Source organism: Panthera tigris, chromosome A3 (assembly GCF_018350195.1).
Source record: "Panthera tigris isolate Pti1 chromosome A3, P.tigris_Pti1_mat1.1, whole genome shotgun sequence".
NCBI lineage: Eukaryota > Metazoa > Chordata > Mammalia > Carnivora > Felidae > Panthera > Panthera tigris.
The window spans coordinates 21,697,763-21,720,073 of NC_056662.1; the positions used below are offsets into that span (position 1 = coordinate 21,697,763).

The 22,311-nt window shown below is 45.8% G+C and overlaps 1 protein-coding gene and 1 long non-coding RNA gene across 4 annotated transcripts in view; one reads left to right on the forward strand and one right to left on the reverse strand.

Moving 5' to 3' along the window:
* Window positions 1-22,311, reverse strand: part of CTNNBL1 (catenin beta like 1) — a 161,746-nt gene that overhangs the window by 39,607 nt on the left and 99,828 nt on the right. The gene's annotated exons all lie outside the window — the stretch shown is intronic.
* Window positions 1,505-22,133, forward strand: LOC122237206. Of its 3 annotated transcripts, XR_006215481.1 has the most exons (6): window positions 1,505-2,130; window positions 7,002-7,384; window positions 11,741-11,805; window positions 13,062-13,208; window positions 16,623-16,711; window positions 20,769-22,133. It is a non-coding gene; the product is annotated as an uncharacterized LOC122237206 (long non-coding RNA). The 3 variants fall into 3 exon arrangements; XR_006215482.1 differs by lacking the exon at window positions 13,062-13,208 and having other exon boundaries at window positions 1,507-2,130; XR_006215480.1 differs by lacking the exons at window positions 16,623-16,711; window positions 20,769-22,133 and having other exon boundaries at window positions 1,510-2,130; window positions 13,062-14,883.

The following is a 22,311-nucleotide window of genomic DNA, read 5'->3' on the forward strand; positions in this document are numbered from 1 at the left end:
TATGGCTCTGAATAGGTCTCTTCTCCACCTACTCTCTGGGCCTCGATATCCTTGTTTGTAAAAGGAGAAAAGTGGCTTTATACGGTCCTCCCTTCATTGAATTACAAGATTCTATCAAAAAGGGATGTGAACAACTAGCAAGTGACCCAGCAATTCCACTCCTAGATATTCCCTCAAGAGACAATGAAAATACATGACCGCAAAAAGACTTGTTCACGAGACATTCTACAAAAACAATGTTCACAGCATTGTTTTAATGGCTATAGTGGCCACAAACTTGAGATTGTCTGTCAACAGGAAAAATGGAAAAATATACCCACATCATGGAATATTACACAGCTCCAAAAAAGGACAAGGCATTGATGCACTCGACAACATGGGCGAATCTCAAAAACAGTATGCTTAGTGAACGCTTTATCCCCAAAGCGTTTCTGGGTAGTGATAATGTTCTGCACCTTACAAGAGTATGTATTTGTCCACATCGCCAAATGGTGCACTTCAGATGTGTGCATTTCACTGTGCGATTTCACATTATTTTTAAAAATTGAAGTCAAGGCTAATGATATTCCTCCCAAAGTGTTCATGGTGAAGCGTACTGATGTCTGCAACTTAGTTCCCGCATCAAAAAAATAAAATGGACAGATGAGGTGGACAGAAGTGACAAAGCAAATACAGTGAAATGTTAACTAGAGAGCCTAGTGGTGGGTAGGTGAGCACTGTACAGTTCTTCCAACTTTCCTGTAGGTTTGCAAATTTCCTTAAGAAAATATTAGGAGGAAGAGGCAAGAAAAAAAAGGGAGAAATGAGCACTTGGAATATAAATGATGAGATTCCTAAAGGTTATTTTTCCAAAAAGTAGTTTTTAATATGTCTGTTGTTTGAAATTTTGAATGCATTTTCCATTGAAATAGGCCCACTGAAACCCATTTAACCTGAAATATAGCCAAAATTAATTCAGTATTCTCATTTTTCAGTTGCGATGAGATTCCACAAACATTGCCTAATCACCTACTGAGTGCAAAGCAATATGATAGGTGTTGCTTTTGGTTGATTTATTTTCTCTTTCCCATGGGATTTCCCCCCTCCTTTCAGAGTCTGAGCACCACTATGGATTTAAAAAAGTGTTTAAGTGCTAGCTTAACTAATTTACAGCCTTGAGTTTGTGGGAAAATATGCCTTGCAGCAAGAAAGGGATATATATGTTCAAAAAATACTTCTTTCTGCTACACGACTATTCTCCAAGGGCTCAGAGTGAAAAGAACAGAATGAACTGGTAGCTAATATTCCCTCCCAGGGTTTGAGCTGAAGGCATGAAGCTCCCTAGGTCAAGTGTTCGTGGATCAGGGAAGGCCCATACCTCAGATGGGTTGAAGGAGAGGTCCACGAAGCTTTAAGTGTCTGCTGAGTGCATGCACAACCATCTCCAGTGGCAAATGACTCCGATCCTTAGTTTTCTATGGTTCCTACACAATGTGCTTGGTCAGTGAAACCAACCCCATCACTCTGGTGGCAGCAGTGTGGGTTGGGCAACGATGCGGGGGGCCACCATGGAGAATGAGCCGGCCACCACTGACTTCAGGAACTCTGAGAAGGCCTAGACAAACTTTGCCCGAGAGAGATGTTCTCTCTACACCAAGTGGCAGCATCCTGACTACTTAAGACTGCCAGTTACCTGCCCATTTCCTCCTCTTATTTCTTCCTAATGATTGGACCCATATATATTTGGTAAATATACCTGGCTTAAAAAAACAAAAACAAAAACACCCAAACTACAGCTTCCCTTATAGCTACGTATGACCACGTGGCTCATTTGGGGTCAAGACTTAAGATAAACTGCTATCTGGAACTTCCAGGAGGGGATATGTCCTCTTCAGCCCTGCCCCCTCCTGTTTTTGCTTTCCTGCTGTTTGGAATCCAGACCATAGTAACTGGAACTCCGGTAACCACGGAGACCATGAGGCAATCTTGAAAATAGAAGCCAGGCACACTGATATGTGCTTGGGGGCACATTCACAAGCAAACAAATACCCCTGGTCCTGTGATGACGATGGCAGAACAGAACGACAGAAGGGACCTGGGTTTCTGATGACATCTTGAAGCTGCCAATCCAGACTTCTGGTCTTGTTTTATGTGAGTTCTGTGTGTTCTATTTTATTTAAACCATAGTATTTCCGGTCTCTGTTACTAGCAATCAGCTGCATTTCCTAACCGATAACACTAATCCAGTAAGTTCTTCTCTAGGAAGTCCAAAGATACATTGCGTCCCAGAGTTCAGGTATTCACTCCAAGAAAGCGGACTGTTCAGCCTCACCTGCTTTTGGAACCAGCCACACATCCCAGTGGGGAAAGTCCTAGAACCAGGAGGAACTGCTAGTAAAAAGTGTAGTCGTTTCGTTTCACCTCACTATCTCGAAGGGTCTAAACGCTTTTCCGTTATATTCTGCAGAACCTGGCTGGAAGGAGTAATTTAGCTGGGTTTTTTTGTTCTATTTTTTGTTTTTTAATTATCAGCCCTCATCCTTGTAACGACAGAAATAAATGCCTGGTGTTTCAGAACCTCTGTTTTCTCTCTGTATTGCCACCAATACTTAGGTTAGTAACACCCACTCGTGGCAGTACTCTGAAGAACTGCTATGAGATGGCCCAGATGCAGGGTTTCTGACTCACCAGACTGATACCTCTAGTGACCCCCTTTGATGAAGACAGCTGAATGTCAGGCGTGGCTGGTTACGGCTTACTTTTCTGCAGCGTATCACTTTTAGGGGTATTGCATCTAAATTAATTTAAACTGATTTTGTGGCCTACAAGCTCTCTTGGGGTTTGAAAAGGACATGACACAGTTACCATGGTCTCCCTACCCACATCCAACAAAACACATTAAAAAAAAAACAACTTAAGATCTTTAGATCCTAAAATAAAGATAATCCCGCTGAACATCTGTACTGATTTAATTTTTTTAAAGAGTCCTTCTCAACGGTTAGCTCACTGTATTTTCGGATGGTGCTGAAAATCTAGGGGGGCACAGCCTGACCCACCACCACCCGGGCTCGGATACACCTGGGGCTGAGCATGGGTGCCAGAATCCCCCCCACATTCTCCCCTTTCCATGACCTCTCCACTATTCCAATTCCCACCTTCCAAGAATCCACCTGCCGAGACGCAGCAGAGCTGATCATCACGGCCCCAAAGCAAGGGCGGTGTTTTTACACTCCTCTGAATGCCATCCTTGGATGACTGCTTTAGATGAGAAATTCAGTTTAGAAAAGAAAAGAAAAAGAAGAGCCTGTTTCCAGGACCTTCGGGGAATGATCTAAACCTACCTCTTCACTCCTTTCATGTTGCTCACCAGGCCTGCCTTTGCACTCTGCCAGCAGCCCCGGGCTCCTCCTCCCATTCTGCCCACCGTTAGCAGCCGGGTCCTCCTTCACGCTCCTGCAGCCCCCGCCAACCGCTGAGCTCCACACACTCTTCCTCCCGACTTCAGGGCTTCAGCTGATTTCCACAGAAACCAGGAAACCCCGCTTGCAGACCCAAGACGGCCTTATGTTCATCTTCTTGAAGTCTGACTTCTTAACCCCTCTCCCACCAGCCAAGAACACAGCACAGCGAAAGGACGGAACTCAGTGCTGCTTAACACAGTTCTTCCGTTTCCAGTTTGAGGCTAAGGAACTTAACTGTTCTACAATCTTGCGCGCACAAAACCACCGCAAAAACATGCAGGGACCTCTGTGAAAACGCTTGCCGATCATATTCTAACAGGGATTAGACTTATCATAGGGAGGAGATAAAGGAAGCTGGTTAGTCCTAAAAAACACTGCATTTGTGAACAACGACTCCATGCTCTGTTTTACTAACAGGAAATAATCAACAACTGGCAAATATATGAAGTACTCTGCCATCGTCACTTTCTCACATGCTAACCTTCCTATACACCCGGTGCGGCCATTTCATAGTTGTACAAAGAAAGAATGAGGGGCCTGAGATCTATGTGCCTTTCCCAGTGGGCCTTTCTCAAGAGGAAAGAAGTACTTATTAGTGTTATGTACCCGGTTACTGTGCTCGCTGCTTTACATACTCTTTCTCACTTAACACTCATGACCACCCTTAGAGTGAATTATTCTCCCCATTTTACAGATGAGAAAAAAATAAGGCCCGGAGGGGTTATGTGCCTTACCCAAGTTCTCAGAGCTAGCGAGAGCCAGAGACCGATCTGGCCCCCAAGGCCAGCTTTCTTTCCATTGCCCCAAATCTGCCTTTGTAGTGGTGAACTAAATTTACCAGCACCCAAATTTCCAGAGTACTTCTTAGCAAACGCAGTTGTGAGAAATAAGCAGAGAGCCCATTTTGAACAAAGCTACAAACGGAAACACCAATGTCCCTTTGCTTTACTTAATAAGACAGATGGCTCCTGGCAAAAACTGACTTCAAAGTAATTTCTGTGAAACAAATCCTACTTGTTTACCACTGTGGATCCCAAGACACATTCCCAAGGAAAGAATTCCCTAGCCTGCTTCATCATGAATGCGTGGTGAAGGCAAATGATGAGCAGCCTCGGTGGATACTGGTCATGGCCACAAATCAGCAGCAGTGCGTCCCCGCTGGTCGTGGTATTCCAGAACTCCCCCCGGCCTTACCAAGTGATCTTCCCTACTCAGTGAGACACCCCCCGCAGGACCACAGGAGTTCTCCCTGCTCCTGGGGAGCCTCTGGCATCACCCTGGTAGCCCTGAGTAACTACGTGTGGTAGAGTGGGACACCCACTGGCACAGAGACAGGAAAATATTTTATTCTCCAGCGCGATACTCATAAGCACAGTAATAATCAGAGTGGCAAACTTCCCGTCTGGGACTCAGCTTCCCCAACTGTCTTTTGAATAGTCCCTTCAACGCTCACATCTACAAAATTCTTCTCTTCCTCTAGGCCAAAGGTTCTCCGTGGAGGGGTGGGGTGAGAGAAATCTCGACTGCACTGTCTGAGGCATTTTGCAAATTTTATGTGCGTGTGCTTGTGACAACTGAGGGGTCCTACTGGCACCTACTGGGTAGAGGCCAAGAATGGTGCCGAACATCCTACGATGCACAGGACAGCCTCCCACCACAAAGAGTTATCTAGTCCAGAGTGTCAATAGTGCCAAGGCTGAGAATCCCCTCAATCTAAGCTACTTCTGACATCTATTAGGATGAGGTTAACCTACCAACGGATCCCAATGCTATCATATATATTCTAGCGAGAAAAATGCCTAAATCCAAGGCTCTCATTCATATGAGTTACTAATTTTGTAAATTACAAATTCCCATATAAGGTGAAATTATATAATACCTAGTGTTACCTTAAAACATTCCTGGAAAGGGGTGCCTGGGGGGCTCAGTCGGTTAAGTGTATGACTCTTGATTTTGACCCAGATCATGATCTCTCAGTCGTGAGAGGGAGCCTTGCATTGGGCTTTGCACTGAGCAGCATGGAGCCTGCTTAGGATTCTCTCCCTCCCTCTCCCTCTGCCCCTCCCCTGCTTGTGCTCACATGTGCATACATGCTCGCTCTCTCAGGGAAGAAAAAAAAAAAAATTCCAGGGGAAAAAAGAGGGGCAAGGAAACAAGGTTGGCAAATGTTAATCGCAGAAGTTGGGTGATGGGTATATAAAGTTCAATGTATAATTTTCTCTACCTTGTATTTTTGAAATCTTTCATAATATAATCTTTCTTTTTCTTTCTTCCTCTTTCTTTCTTTCTTTCTTTCTTTCTTTCTTTCTTTCTTTCTTTTTCTTTCTTCCTTTCCCTTCCTTCCTTCCTTCCTTCCTTCCTTCCTTCCTTCCTTCCTTCCTTCCTTCCTTCAAGTAAGCTCCACAAAGTAAGCTCCACAGTCAACATGGGGCTTGAACTCATGACTCTGAGATCAAGAGTCCCATGCTGACTGCTCAGTAGACTGAGTCTACTGACTGAGCCAGCCAGGCATCCCTGAAATCTTTTATAATAAAAAATATTTTGTTCTTCCGAATGAGTTTTTATTCAAAGGGATATAAAAGATAAAAGGGATTCCTCCCTGCCCCCTCAGCCCCTCAGCATAAGACACAGTCCCTGCCTTGGCAGAGCTCACAAATGAGTGGAAACAAGTCAGCCAACGACCGTCACACACAAGGAATGATACTGGGAGCATAAGAAAGGGATCAGTCTAAACACAAATGTGGAAAATCGGGGCAAGCTTCAAAGAAGAAGCAGGATTGGGAGAAATTCCAAAGAATAAGCTACCTGTCTCACAGAGAAGGGAGTACAGGAGTAGCTCAGTCAAAGAAAAAGCATCAAGTATCAACACACGGAGGACAAGACATGGAGCAGCTACCACAGTTCAGGCTGGAGATAAGTGACGTCATCCAATGAACTCCAAAGACACAGGGAGGTCTGCCTTAAGGATACCAAAAGTGGGATTAAGGGAGAAGAATCTACAAAAGGTCTAGAAAAGTGGAATAAATTTAGTAGATTTACAGATGACAGCCAAAGAAGATAGCGGTATGTGGACTATGGCCCCTTTCTTTCTCAGTTTTTGAAGGTTTTAGGCACATATAAATAAGAGCTATGATACTGTGACTAGGAGTGTCTGCTTGAGCTGCTTTAGAGGCTGTCCTGGTCCAGGTCCTCTGCCCTCTTGTCACCCCAACTAGTCTTGACAAATATAGCCAGCAGTCCGGCTCATTGTGCTTAGACTCTAACCCTAAGACCACAACACTGAATGCCTGCTTTTTCCAGAGCCCCACACCGCATTCTCTGGTGCCTCTGTATGTGCTGTTCCCCCCGCCTAAAAGCTCTTCCCTTTCTTGTCCACCTGGGACATTCCTACTCACTTTCAATCTTCCTAACCTCTTCAAGGAAGATTTCCAAGTAGACTGGAAGCCCAGTCCTTCCTTCAGTGCTTCCAACTTGCAACTTATACCTACCCCCCGCCCCCGGCCGCCTTTATAACCTCTATGGTATCATAATCATTACGTGCATGTGTTCTCCCCACCACAGGTGAGTACCTCCGGGGCAGGGAGCCTGCAGTGGTTCATGTGTCTAAGCATGTCTGGCACCATTAGGTATTCACCAATATTGCCGAAGAACTGAAGAGTGAATGAACTCCCAGGAGATGGCAGCTGAGGTTCCCTTTGGGCCGCCTTCCAGGCAAAGGTTTTCAGAGTTCCTAAAGGACAACTAGTTCCAGGTGAACACCTTCGGGTGAGCCTCCAAAGCCATCAGGCTATGCTCGGATGTGGACATCTCTCATCTCAAAGCTTAATCCTGAACTTATTACTTGTCAAATGCCTTCTGCAGCCTGGGACTTTAGACAGAGATAAGACATGCTGGGAATACATATTTCCAGATGTACTTCTTCAATAAAGCAGCCCCCGCCCCAGGTAAGTCAGAAGGAAAAGGGAAGAGTGTAGAGGGTGCTTTCAGGCAACAGGCTTGAGCAATGGAAACCTGAGCAAGGCAAAAAGGGCCCACAGCGAGCCCTGAGCTGACGCAGGCTCACTGAACCACAGGCCCCAACCAATGAATGGGCTACTTACAACTGGGCACAAATACCAAAAAAGGGGAAATTCCACACGTCCCCATCCTCACTTACCCTGTCCCATAACTATAGCCCCTCACTGCTGCCTCCTGGCAGACAGTCTCTCCTTTACTGTCCTGCCCACTGTTCCCTCGCAGTATATTCAGTAAACTTCTTTCTCTTTTACAGCCTGTCCCGCCGGCCCCCACCCAATTAAGCCCCACAAAGATGGCTAACGTTTGTTAAGCACCTACTTACTACATGCCACAGAGAGGCAGATAATACCCCATTTTATGGATCCCTGCTACTCAAAGTGTAGTCAGAGGACCACCGGTAGCAGCATCCCCTGGGAGCTGGTAAGAAATACACAATTTCAGCCCTCACCCCAGACCAACTGAAAGCAGAATCCGCATTTTAAAAGATCCCCAGGTGATTCGTCTGCAGTATAAATCCTGAGGAGCACTGTTAAAGATGAGGAATGTGGGATCAAAAAAGGTAGTTAATGTGCCAAGGCAATGTGTGATATTGTGATTTATAATAAGATACATATATTTGGTCTTTGCCCCCCTTTCTGTCACAGAACTCCTAAACTCTTGGAATTTTCCAAGTGAAGCGACAGCCATAAAGGTATCTTTTGTTAATTAGGTAACTTCCAGTGTGCCAAAGGATGAAGGCTGGTTGCCAGGAAAACCAACACGTGATTAGCCGGTTGTAATTTTCAGTCCCACCCCCAGATCTCCTGGGAGGGAAGAGGGGCCACTGGTTGAATCAGTCTCTAAGGGCCAATGATTGAATCTGGCATGCCTGTACCATGAAGCCTCCCTAAACGCCCGAAAGGACAGGGTTTGGAGAACTGGGCTGGTGAACTCATGGAGGTGCTGGGAGAGTGGCGCCTGGAGAGGGCGCTGCGACCCTTCCCCTCCTCCGCCTCCTGCAGCTTTTCCATCTGGCAGTTCCTGACTCATCCTTTGATAATTAACTGGTAACCTAGTAAGTACAATGTTCCTCTGAGTTTTGTGAACTGTTTTAACAAATTAACCGAACCTAAGGAGGGGGTCTTGGGAACCTGTGATTTTATAGCCACTTGGTCACAAGTACAGGTAATAACGTAGGCTTGCAAATGGCATCTGAAGAGGGGGGTCGTCTTGTAGGACTGAGCCCCCAACCTGTGGAATCTGAAGCTATCTGTGGGCAGAGAGTGTCGAAATTGAGCTGAATTCTTGGGGGTCTCCAAGAATTGCTTGTTGCCCTGGGGAACCCCCCCCTCCACCACACTGGAAACTGCATCTCAAACACCAAATTTAGTTACACAACTAGTGTAAGCTGGGACTTGAACTCAAGTCTGCATGTTCTTTCTATAAGGCTGTGCTTTTCCTACTATCCTGCTATTAAGAACCATGCCAAGTTTACAGTTTAAAAAAACACATCTAGGGGCGCCCCGGGGGGGCTCAGTCAGTTAAGCCTCGGACTCCTGATTTCAGCTTCAGGTCATGATTTCACAGTCATGAGCTACAGCCCTGTATTGGGCTCTGTGCTGACCGCACTGAGCCTGCTTCGGATTCTCTCCCTCTGTCCCTCCCCCACTTGCACTCAGTATGCACTCTCTTAAAATAAATGAACTTAAAATATGTAACTTAATATACAGAAAAAACTGTATTATAACGAGGTTCATTATTTCAAAAATTTAGGTTAAAGTCATAAAAAAACCTCACATCCCACATTACCAAATACACCTGCCCCTAAAACAAAACAAAACAAAAAAAAAAAAAAAAAAAAGAGAGAAGAAATTCACATCCCATGTACCAAATACAAAAAAACTTGGTAACAGACCTTTCTGCCCTGCCCTGCCCGTATTATAACTTTTCCTATTTTATTTTTAGAAATAACTAAAGTTACTGGATTGTTGCTTTGGTGGTTAGAAGTCATTTAGCTTGCTGGTTTTCAGATGTCTCTTTGGGCAGCTGAGGTGCAGAATCAAGAACATGGGCTCTGGGTTCCAGCAGACTCTGATTTTAAACCATGTGCCTGATTTGAAAAAGTACTTTACTTCTTTGGGGCTGTTTCCTCAGTAATAGAACAGGCTAATGGTACCCAACACGGGGCTGATGGGAGGAGTACTGACATCACACATACACGGGAACACAGCAGATACTCCGTAAGTATGACCCCGCTGCGGCCATCTTCGGCAGCGGTAACCTCACACTAGCTGACACGTCTCAGGAGAATCAGCCTGTTACAAAGGCTAGCAAACATTGTTATTCCACAAGTTTGCCAGCCAGAAGGCGTACTTAACAGAGACATGATTTATTAGTAATCAATACATTTAAGAAAGTTGTAGGCATATTTTTTAGCGATTATCAAAACGATATGCTTAATTTATTTTATGGTAACCCTGCAGCAAATAGGGAACAAATCAACAATCCTTTTCTTCTATTTTGGAACCAGGGACAAGGGAGAAAAGTGTTAAAAGGAAAAAATGTAAGGCGTGTAGGAGACCAGGGAAAGACCATGTAATACCCACCATCACACACTATTCACAGCTTAATTTTATGGTATACAAAGCACTTCCCCCATACGTTATCTTATCCAGTTCTCTCACACTGAAATGTTATTGCTTCCTTCTCAAAGCTGGCGAAACTGAGGTGCAGAGGGGCAAATGACTTAACCCAAGTCACAGGGCCTGAGCCTGCGTTACAGAAGAAACACAAATCCAAATCTCCCGAACCCAGCCCAGGGCCCCTTTCTAATAGGCTACTTAAGGGATTTAAAGTTACTATGCTCACAGAGGCACTTGGCTGTAGAAAATCGCCCCCATGATGCTTCACGGCAAGACTCACCAGCCCCATCCCCAGCAGTGATCTTCCCCGCCAACACTCCTATCTTTTTATAGACCCACACCTAAAAGAGAAAAGAGCTGTTACTCCAGGACCTGATACCTGAGAATAATTTCTGTTTGGGGATCCTTTGTTTGGCTACCAGAAAAGAATGTTCGACATCTTTCCAACCTCCTTCTTATGCTAATTACAGCTCATCAGCATCTGGACACCCACAAGCCAAATCAATCTGACTATAAAAGCCAAAGACATTTTCTTACCATAAAAAAACAAAACAAAACAAACAATAACAACAACAACAAAAACCAAGTAAGAATCCAACATGATTAAATACACAGAGCATTTCCCCAGCAACCTGCAAGCTGCTGCATATCAAAATCACAACCAATAACACAGGAGTCCGGAAGGTGGACACTAACAAACATCTCACACATGTAATTGTATTCTTTAGGAGCAGTGAAATGTATACAAGTTTATTTTCAGTTTATCCCCTTCCACATTATACCTACTGCTGGGTGCCAACATGTCTAACACATTCAAATAGTCACACATTAAAAACAAAATACCATTTGAAAGGCCTCTTGACCTCCCCTTACACTGTAACCAAGTGAACTCAGATGCCGTTAGCCTTCAGTCTGCACCTCATTTCCTCACCAACCTGAAGTCCCAGCAGTTCACGATCCTTGGAAGAGCCACACTCACCACAAAGCACAGCTTACCTTTCCAAACGATCACCTCTACAACCTGATCACGTAACCTGAAATCTAGCCTGCCTTCTACAAATACAGTCTAGCTTCCTAACTATATTAAAAGACTCACCCTGACAAATATGCCCAAACATGCCAAGACCGAGTAAAAACAGGTTACAAAATAGCATATACACCATGATTCCATTTATGCAAACTTATATACACATACACACGGCCCTTCCCCTAACACAGATGTTTGAATGGATGGTGTCCATGATGTTTCCAGTAATTAACTCTGGGTGGTGAGACTTGGGGTGAGTTTTACTTTCCCTCCACCCTTTCCACAATGCATGAATTTTCTACGTCAGGTTATTTTATTCATACTCCAAAACAACAACAAAGCCATTTTTAACAAGCCTCCCGCTGAGACCTACCACGTCAAGAATCTTCTCTTGGCACAGAGAGAAAGCAAAGAGGATGCTTATCTACGCTTGTACTCCGAACATCCCGGCCAGGGGTTCTCAGCACTAGCTGAGCAACAGGCTCTGGGGCTTTTTTAAAAATACAGATGCTCCAAGTCCCAGTCCTCAAAAATTTTGCAAGTGGGGCCCAGGCATGTGTATTTTGTTAAAGCTCTTTGAGTGATACTGATCAGAGAGGGTCAAAAACTACAGACTTATGTCTCTTTCTCAAAAGGGGCCCAACAGGGGGAGCAAACAGACTGGAGCTGAGTCAAGTGTCTAAAGGCAGGCAACTTCAAGGTAAGCAGTCGGGAACGTTGAGGAACAGAAACTGAAGGCTTAAGCCGTGCTGAGCTTCAGGTCTGAGAGGCCATGAGGAGAGAGGAGGCTATCGGTACGGAGATAACACTCAAAGTTAGAAGCCAGGAAGAGGGGAGTAAAGTGTGGCAGGGCAAAACGTTGGGGACCGAGAGATGGAGGTTATTTATGCAGTACCGGGGGCAGGACTACTGAGGACTTACAGAAACGGAACAGGAAAAGACAGCAAGCAGTTTAATTGAGGCCTGCTACTACAGGTGAGCAGCCCTGAGTCATGTTTGAAATAAGGAGCAGAGCACTGCTTACTCATGATTCAATTTTCGGAAGCCACAGAAAAATCCTAGTAAAGGCCATGTACTAGCTGTGAGATTCTTCAAGACAACAACTTCTGTAAGCCTCAGTGTTCCCACCTGTAAAATGTGGCTAATAACACACGTTTCATAGGGTTATTGTGGGCACAAGGTAAAATGAGATAATGAATGTAAAAACCTTCCAGAGTACTCAAAACAAGACTTGCCCCCAAATGATAACATTAAGAAGCACATCCAATAAAGATGATATGTTGAATTTTAATAAACCAGGGCCCACAGCTGCTGCCTGGACCCTAAGTTACTTCCTCATTTTGGGACCACCTAAAAATGCCAGAGAAATAGCCTAAAAAGGTTTGGCTCTGTCCCCACTGTTGCTTCTACATTCCTGGTATTTGTCTTACTTCTATAAAGGAGATGCACTGCATACGCAACTATTTCTATAAAATTTAATCAAGATTATAAATGAAAACTAACAGAGTTATATTGACAAAATAATAAATGTACTGGTGGAAAATTCTATATCCAAAATAAGAATTCAGCTAATACTGCCAACTAAAAAACCAAGTGTCTACCTGGCAAAATGCAAACCACAAAAGAAAACCAGGAGTGATTAAATGCTTCTCCTTCATCCTCTCCACTCAGGCCCTCAATAGCAAAACTGAATTTGTGCCAAATTAGCTGAGATAGTCAGAATAACTCAAATTACTACCGTATCTATGAGCTGTAAAACTTTGGGAGAGTCTGTTTCTTAGTATAACAGAATAAAATGAGAACAACAATACCTACCAACATCAATGAATGCTCATTACCGCGTGCCAGCTACTGTCCTGAGCCTTGTACAGAGATTAGCTAAGTCAGGCCTCACAACAGCTCTGAAGGACGCTTCACGGTCGGGCTTCTGCTTAACCACCTAATCTCCGGTTCTAGGTGCTTCTCACCGAGGGCTGGTGCCAGACTGCTCTTGGAGGGTACTCCTGGGAAGGCTGGTAAAAATACAGCTCTGCTGACATTATGCAGACCGGTGGAACCCGAAAGTCTGAGAAGGTGCCCCCAGGAGATTACATCTTAAACAAGGTTCCAGATGATTCTTCTCGGCAGCTAGGTTTAAGGCTCTCTGCAATCTGTCCCTTCCAACTTTTATTTTATACACGCTACTTTTCTCACTTGACATTCCTTCACCTGGCTAGCTCCTACCCAAGGTTGGCTCAAGAGCCACGTATCTGAGGCGGAGCGGTTTCTAATCTCCACTCGCTCCCTCACCACCCAGGACAGATGGGAAGCCCCTGCTCCCTGCTCCCACGGTGCTTCACGCTTGCCTCACCTTTTACCCTGTCATGTAAATAAAGGTTTCTAGGTCTCCCCCCTGGCTGAGCTGGGAGCTTGTTCACTCTCCCTCCACGGCACCAAGTCTGGCACAAAGCAAGGGCTAGTGGTTTGTTAACAAAAGAATGAACGGAGCCTCACTGACCTACCTTTAGGGCTCTTATCCACAGAAACAGACCCTCTACATGTGAGCCAAACTGAAATAGAAGGGTCCGGTACCTCATTCTAGAGGTGGTGTATTTTACCAGGGCTAGCATAATCAGGATTCTAACTGAGGGTCCAGGTTAATAGGCCATTGTGATAAACAGTGGCTGCCCTACCTCTTTGGTAGCTCTTTTTATGACCCAGCCTGTCCACACATGTAGTCCCTATCCACAACTGGGCTTCACCCACAAAAGCTAACTAATTGCCATCCTACATGTAAACATGAAAACTGCAAGAGGCAGAGATGACTGTTTTTGAAAGGAGACTATGCAGTAGCTATATTATCATTGATGAAACTGTCACATGCCAGGCTAGGTAGGATGCTCATGGTCATCATTCTTCACACCATTCTCTGAGAAAGGTTTTATCAGGCTTGTTGATTGAAGAGGAACTCAAAATCCAAAGAGGATAACTTGCTCCGGGCTACCTGCTAGTTTGGGGGTGGAGCTGGGATTTGAAGCCAGGTCTTTTTGCCTCCAAAGACAATCCTCCCTCCCCTGCTCTGTGTTGCCTCTGGATGTCAACCAGAAGACCACTGGAGCCACCTTGGTGTGGGCTGGGAAGGAGCTTTGGAAGAAGACTTGGGCTCAAATTCTGCTTTTGGCATTTACTGACTAAAGGTATTTGATAATTAAACTCTAAGACTCATCTCTAAAAAGAAGATTAAAACGCCTAATTCATAAAGTATGTACACGTGTAAAGCCCTGAGTCTATCAGTAGATGCCCAATAAATGTGAGCTGGCCACGAGCCTATATTCCCTCTTCCTCCCCACAAAAGAGCAGTTTCTGGATGGCAAATAAATCTTGTTTCACGGTCTTCCTCGCCGGCAAACAAGTATGTTGTGCTCTAGTTGGGAAAGGCCTGTGGGTAAATCCTTAGTATGACTGGAACCAGTTAGCAAACCAGATGTGCAACACACAAAATCATCCCCTCGAGCCTGATGAGAAGAACCCAAACACATTGCTTATTTCAGCATCCCCACATTTTGTCATCTGAGGTCAGGAATGAGACAAGCAGCTGGAGGGAGAGAAAAGGAATTGATCCAGAAACTGTTCAATTATGAGGTTTTCAAATAGCAACAAAAACAACAGCAAGACATTTCCATCCTTGTTTAACATAAAGTGCCTGTTAGTACATGACTTAATGCTATTCTTAAAATTAAATACCGTTTGCTCTTCACTTGCTCATTGTTCTGACCACTATAAGCAACCCTTTGTAATTTTCAAGCTTGGGGAACACAAAAAGGCGGGGGGGATCTTTGACTTCTCTGTTTACAGACGATATGGAGACGTGGGGACATGGGGCTCCTGGTTTGTCCTCTCTGGGGAAGGTTTTTGTCTTACATTCCACATAGGATTGACATGCTTACAGTCTACCTCTACGAATGGCAGATTCGGGGAGGGACAACATTTCTTTAGGAAGATACTTTAAGAAAAGGGACACAAGCAGGAAACCCATCTTCACCCCAGCCACTAATATTAAGGAAGCAGACACTGCTGAGCACTTGATCTGTATTATTTCATTTAATCCTCTCACAGCACCCTTATGAGATAGATTCCAGTATCATCCCAATTTCACAATTGAGGAAATACAGGCTCAGAGAGGTTAAGCAGCTTTCCTGAAGTCGCACAGCTAGTAAATGACAAGACTGAGATACCAACATAAGTCCGGTCTTAATCCAAAGCCCATATTCTTAATCACTCACATCACAATAACTAGCTATATATGCCTCAGTGCTCACTGTCCCCTCTGCCACTCCCCTTACTGGTGTAAGAAAGAAATACTATGTATCTTTCAAGGAACACTCAAATGCCATCGCTTCTCTCTCTTTTTTTAAAATTTAAATTTTAGCTAACATATAGTGCAATATTGGTTTTGGGAGTAGAATTCAGTGATTACCATCTCTTCTCTTAAGCGTTCCCAGAATCCCTAGAATGCGTCTTCCTCTAGGCTTCTACAACCTCGAGTGTAACAAGTATTAGTACAGTATGATGTCTGGGGCCCTTATTAAAATAATAATCTAGAAGAAGCTAACACTTCTCAAGCACCCGCACTATGGCAGACCTGCATAAGCCAGCCCATCTCACAGTGGTAGTTCTCACACTAACCCAAGGAGGTCGGCATTAACCCTATTCTCACAGATGAATAAGCAAATATGTTTTTATTTTTTTAAGTTTATTTATTTATTTATTTTGAGAGAGAGAGAGAAAGAATGAGAATGGGGGGGGGGGTGCAGACAGAGAGGGGAAGAGAGGATCCCAAGCAGGCTCCATGCTGTCAACACAGAGTCCAACATGAGGCTCGAACTCATGAACCATGAGATCATGACCTGAGTCAAAATCAAGAGTCATATGCTTAACCTACTGAGACACAAAGGTGCCCTGCAAATATGTTTTAAACACTACTATGGGACAGAGGCTGAGTGGCCTTGGGGGAGAACCATAAATTGGTTAACATGGGAAGAATCCTTTGAGTTCTGCAATGCTCTGAACTATTGGTATATGCCTCAATCCTGTTGACGGCTAATGCTACACTGGTGTTAAATAAATTCATTTATTCATTCAACCAATATATACTAAGCACCTCCCATGAGCGAGCCCCGTGACAGGCACTAAAAATGACTAGACATGATCTCACGGCGTCATTTTGCCATTTGCTCCTAATTGCTTGTACCATTCGAAAGGACAAGTTAGAGTCCCCACCATCACAATGACCTGTCCTGGGCAAAGCACCAAGATTAGAACCAAGGGCTTCTGATCTAGTTTCTCATTTCACCAGCAAAGCAACCCAGAGAAGAGCAAGCTAGCCTAGATCCAGAAGAGCAAATACCGATGCATGACTTCGTGAAATGAGTATGAGATTTGTGATCAGAAGCTGAGGTCTGTCTTAGTTTAGACACTTACCCATTATAAGACTTGAAGTCATGATTTCCTTGAGTCTTATAGTTTCCTCATTTTCAGAATGAGAAATAACACCAACCTTCGTGGAGCAGCTGTTAAGACTCAAACGTGTTCAGATGTGTAGACACTCCTACAGATGCTGGATATAGGTAATAATAAACTGGAAGGCTGAAATCCCAGTGCCTCTGTTGTAGACTATGCCCTCATCTCCCTTCCACCAGAAGTGCCTTCCTCGCTAAGCATTCCTGTTCTCCTGTTCCCTTTAATAATGAAGTAATTCTTGTTTGGTATGTTTTTGTACTTGCTGAGATGATTTTTTGGTAAATACATGTGCAATTGCTTTGCTCCCCAGGATTATTGCCCCCTTCTGTAAACTGTAAATTTACAGTTGAGGACCGAGGGTGTCTTTCTCACTTGGGTGGTGGCACGCAAGATAGACTTTGAGAGGACAGGAGGGCTGAAAGTCTAAGGCAGAGAGACTTATTGAGGCTGCAGTGATAGCTAGCAGAGGTGATGAGGGCAGAATCAGCGGCACTAGAACTGAATAAGGCAGAGTTTATAGGACTTATGATCAATTACATGTGGGGACTATGAGAGTTAAGTATGGCGCATGGATCTCTGCCTTGGGTGGCAGGGTGGAAGGTGGTGCCGTGACCATTACTGGGACAAGAAAAGGAGAAGAGCCTTGGGCAATGGAAGGACTGAGTATGGGTTTGAATGAGCTGAGATGGCCTGTCTGATGGAGTTGTCTGCTGGTTAATTAGCTGGGCTAACTAGAGCTTGGGAGAGACGTTGAAGATTTGGGGATCGACGGCAAAAAGATGTAGGTTAAAGCCGTAGAAAGTAGTTGAAATCAAGGAGAGTATGTACAGCAAAACACAGACACACACACAGACACACACACACACACACACACACACACACACACACACACCGGGGGAAGACACCACCGATCCACGCAAAAATGAACACCTGAGGGACAGGGACAAGCCACGGAAAAGGATGAGATGAACACCAGGGAAGAGCAGCCTCCCTCAGGATTCTGCTCCTGTCTTTGCTAAATTTTGAACACAGCAGGAGCCCCGATACAAAGCGGCCTCGGACGATGCCATGTCATTGCCATGGCCTACCATGGAGACATTAAAAATGTGTCTTTTTCACTGACGCTGGCCAAACTCCATTCTCCTCTGACCAGAGGAAAAGTTTCGCCATTCCCCTCTTCCAGCGCCGGCAGGCGGCAGGAGCCCTGGTCCGCCTTTCCTCGCTAGTTGGGAGTCCGAGAAGCACCAGGCCACCACACGCTTCCTGATGTGTGGGGTCCACCAGCGTCACTTACAATTCTTTGCCGATGACAGAAAAGTATTCTTTAAAGCACTGACCTGTTAGCAAGCGCTGTCACTTTTGACGAGGTAGAACGTGTGCCTCTGCCCAGCACGCACACCACACACCTACACACTGCTTCGCGGCTCACCCCCTTAGAGCTCCTAACAGCCTCCAGGGGAAGCATGTTAAAACAGCGCAATTAACTAGAACTGCTACAAACTCAATAGCTCACCTACCTAATGAAGCAATACAAGGGAAATTGGACCTATTTTAATAAGAATTTTAAAAGAGACAAGAAGTAAAGGTCAAATGCCATTTCTGGATCCCAGCCCTTTTCTTCTTCCCTCCCACTCTGAAGCAGTTAATATCAAGGAGACTACGCATGCCTTACTAATCCTTATAAAACCAAGGGGGCAGCCAATCATGCTATTATACCCAAGGGCAAATTTTTTCTTTCCAACCCAACCCCCCCCCAAGCTAAGTGCCTCCCCTGATCTATTTCTGAAGGTTTTATTATGCAAACCTGAAAGGATTTCAATTACAATAATTCTTGTCCTTCTCCAGCCCAACTCACAGAAGCGGAACTAAATTACCAGCAATTCTAGGGCTTAAGGGTGGTTTTGCTTCTTACCTCCTCTCTAGAGTCACCTTAATCTAGAGATTCTCCTCTCTCAGCCCCTTCCGTCGGCTTGGGGAACACAGCTGGTTTTATGCCACCCACTATGGAGCACATCTTGATGCCGGACAGGCTCATCACGAGTCCCCTTGCCCAGTAAAATCCACTCCTCCTCACTCTCCGTACCTGCCCCAGCCAGGTGTCAGCAGCCTGGCTTCCCACTGACCTCTTAGGAGGATGGGTGCGTGGACCAAGGCAGAACCAGAGACAGGTTTGGTAGAGGTGAGAACTTAAACTTCTTAATAACAAGCCTACGCTATCCTGGGGTCTACGCTAAGTCTATGTGTGTCACCTCACCTGACCCTCACAACCACCCCATGTGGTAGGTCTAGTATTTCACAGACGGGGCAACGAAGGCTCAGAGAGTTTAGGAAGGTCACGTGGGGGATAGGCAGTGGCTCCATCTGTACCACGCCAGGCTCTGCTGCTGCCCTAAGAGTCTGGGGAGGTGTTGAGAGGTGCCGAGTGAGGAGACTGGACCAGGATGAGTTACAGCAGTTAACGCTCGTATGTGACAAGTCCCTGGGGTTTGACCATAAAGGGAAGAGTGCAGGGCAGCCCTCCAGCGGATTCCCAGCCTGTAGTGCTTAATTAGAGGAGTTGCCGGATTACCAAAAGAAGCTTGTCATAGGGTGGCCTCACTTATATAAGGACGTTCTATCCATAACATGTGTTAATGTTAAAAATAAAACTGTCAGTTATTTTACCAGAAAAAATGGGTTTACCTGGGAATAGAGAATTGCAATTCAAGTCATTCAAGCTACGGCAAAACTATAGGCGAGTCCAGAGAACAAAGGAGAGGAACGCTCTTTTATGGGGGTAGAGGGGGTTCTGAGGGGCTGTTATAAACCAAAAGTCCACCAGAATAAAACGGGACTTTGAAGTGTAGTGGCTTTGCATTGACTGGGCTGTTGCTGGGCAAGGAGAAAATCTTTCTTCCTCCTGCTGGGGTAGTAACAACGTACAGGCTTCTTCCTGTGCGGAGTGCAAGATAGGTCTCTTCCTGTTGGGGTCTCAGCTGAGGAGGACTGATGGGGGTGTGAGAGCTCCCCCTTCTGGCCTCCTCACTCCATTTTAAAAGAGGTTTCCTTTATTTGACTTCAGACGTGGCTCTTAAGGGCATGCATGGCTCTAAAGGGGGGCTTCTGCCATAATTTCAAAACCAATGAAACAAAGCAAAACTGTGGCTAGCAACCCGTTTGTTTTTACTTCCAAACAAGGTGGGTGAAAGACCATTCACCAGGTGTATGACTGACCATCAACCTGCTGAAGTTAACTGTGCTGACTTCCACCTTGCCGGACTCTAAGCAGAGCCCCAAACTCCATGTTTGTTCTTAGGGATCAATCCTTTAGACAAGTGGTTGTTCATTCATGCGGGCAGTAAACATCTACTGTGCATCCACCACATGCTGAGCACCGGGCTGAGCCCTGGCACCCAGAGCTGACAAGGCCAATGGTTCCATAATCTTAGGGCTATGAAGGCAAAGTCCTAGGACCAAGACTCCATGCAGTAGGAGGCTCGGTTCCAGTCTCGGGGCTCATCAAATGCTTCTCCGAGAAAAGGTGACATCAAAACTAAGGACCTGAAAGATGACTAAAAGGTATCCAGGCAGGCAGGCCAGAGAAAACAGTTGTGGAGGGAAGAGGACAGTAGAAGCCTGGGGGCAAGAATGAGCTGGGCCTGTCGCAAATACTCCTGGCGGTCTGAGGCTGCTGTGCTCTAGCTGGCCACACAGACCTGGTCCACTTGCATCGGGAGGGCCGGCACAGGGACAACAGCCCGGAGGACAGGACAGGACAGGACAGGACAGGACAAAGAAACCTTGCACGATGTGCCCCTGTCCTGCTCTGCCTCTGTTCTCACACTCTCATCAAGGCTCGAGGGCCAGTGTGCCAAGCGCAGCGGCAGCTGGCAGGGGCGGGAGGGGGCGGGAGGGGGCCCAGGCCTGCATTTTCTCCCCGGGACTCACTTCTTCCCTCTGGGTGCTGGTGTATTCAGAAAGCAGAGTTCATCCTCACCAGCCATTACAGTCCAAACATGCCTTCCAGGGGCTGTCTTACCAAGCCATTGCCCTCGCTAATATAATGTTATCAAATTTCTGATGCGGGTACTCTAAAGCAAATGTACTGTCACCGGCACGCCACTGGGCACATTTTTCCGAAGGAAAACAGCTGCTCACTGAATCTGTCGCTTTTCCTCTCCTCAGTACCATGCACGCAGAGCAAGAGCCTGCTAAGGGCTCTTCTCCCACCCCTTCTTCACGCGTGCTCAAGATGCAGCATCAGGTGTCTCCACAGAAGCCAGCAGGTCAGCCACAGCACAGTTCCTGAGGAGCTTCCTGGATCACAGGACAAAGCCCTGACAACTAGAGCCTGTGCCTCAGAATCTTACACCACAGACAGAAGAGCTTCCGGCTCACTAGTCTGCTTTCCTCATTTTATAGACCAGAAGGGAAAATGCAGTCCAGAGAAGTTAAGTAAAAGGTCTGAAGTCACACAGCCAGTGAGCTGTAGAAGCACGGGCCGGTTCCTGTCTAAAAAACCAGATCTACTACGTGGGTTGTGAGGCCTAAACAAGAGAGCCCTCACACAGCAGTGCCAGAAATGTGGGAGGTGTTCAACGAATGGTGACTGACTGCAAAACTTTGTCTCTTAGATCTCCGGAACAACCCACTCCCCCTCTCCCGGGGCCTCATTCTGCCGACTTCCCATGGAGGAAAGAAAACAGACTGGCAGCGGGGTTAACGTGTTCACAGTTGGTGTTTGGCCAACAACTGACAGGAGGTGAGCCAAACTCCCTCCTGGTTCTCAGATCTCTAGTCCCGTTCCCTGCCCTGCCAGATCCACTCCCGCCAGACTTTCTGTTGTCTCTGGAGAGCTGATGTGATCAGAGAAGACACCGCTGCGGCTGGAAGTGACCACTGAAGGGACTCGTGTCACCTTCCCTTTAGCCACTCCGAGTTGGAAGGGACTGCGCAAAGTCCATTTGAGAAGGGACAGACAGGGACTCGCAAGCTTTCTAGCCGGGAGGGTGAGGAGTACAAAAGATCCCGTAGACGGTCACCACAAATCTACCAATCGCTGACAAAAAAATCCCCCAGACCACAGGACAAGTGTTAACTTCCGACAAGACAACTAAATTGGCCAATCAGCTCCGGTTTTGCTCCTCTCTCACCCACACCAGCTCCTCTGCCCCCTCCCAGCCCCCTCCCCACACTTTAAAACAACCATCCAACCATGTAAATTCCCCAGTGTAAGTGTCTGTTAGTCTCCAGCAGAACTGTCAATGCTCATAAATTCCTGGCCTTCCAGATTGCACTGCGGCTATTTACTGGGGGGAGGGATGCAGCAGCCACTAGACAATAGCAGGAAGAGATTGGCCGAGCAGTAACTACTCTGGTTACAGCATCGCAATTCATGGCAGCATTTTGCTGGGAGTGTGCATCATCAGGGAGGAGAAACATAAAAAGGGGAACCTGGGCTGTAAATACTTTATTTCGGCAATTCCTGATGTTGGCTGAATCATACTTTAATACAGAAATACATGAAAGCACCACTCTGGCGGTGACATGTGTTGCCACCTCATTACTCTTTTCAAAAGGGTCTTCCATCAGAGAGACACCTCGCTACAAATTATAGTGAAGAAAACAAAACCCTCACGCCCAGACTTATTAATAGGCCAGAAGGAAATGGAACCACGAGGATTTAAGGAAGCAGAGAACCCATGCAACAGAGGCCATGGGTGATCTG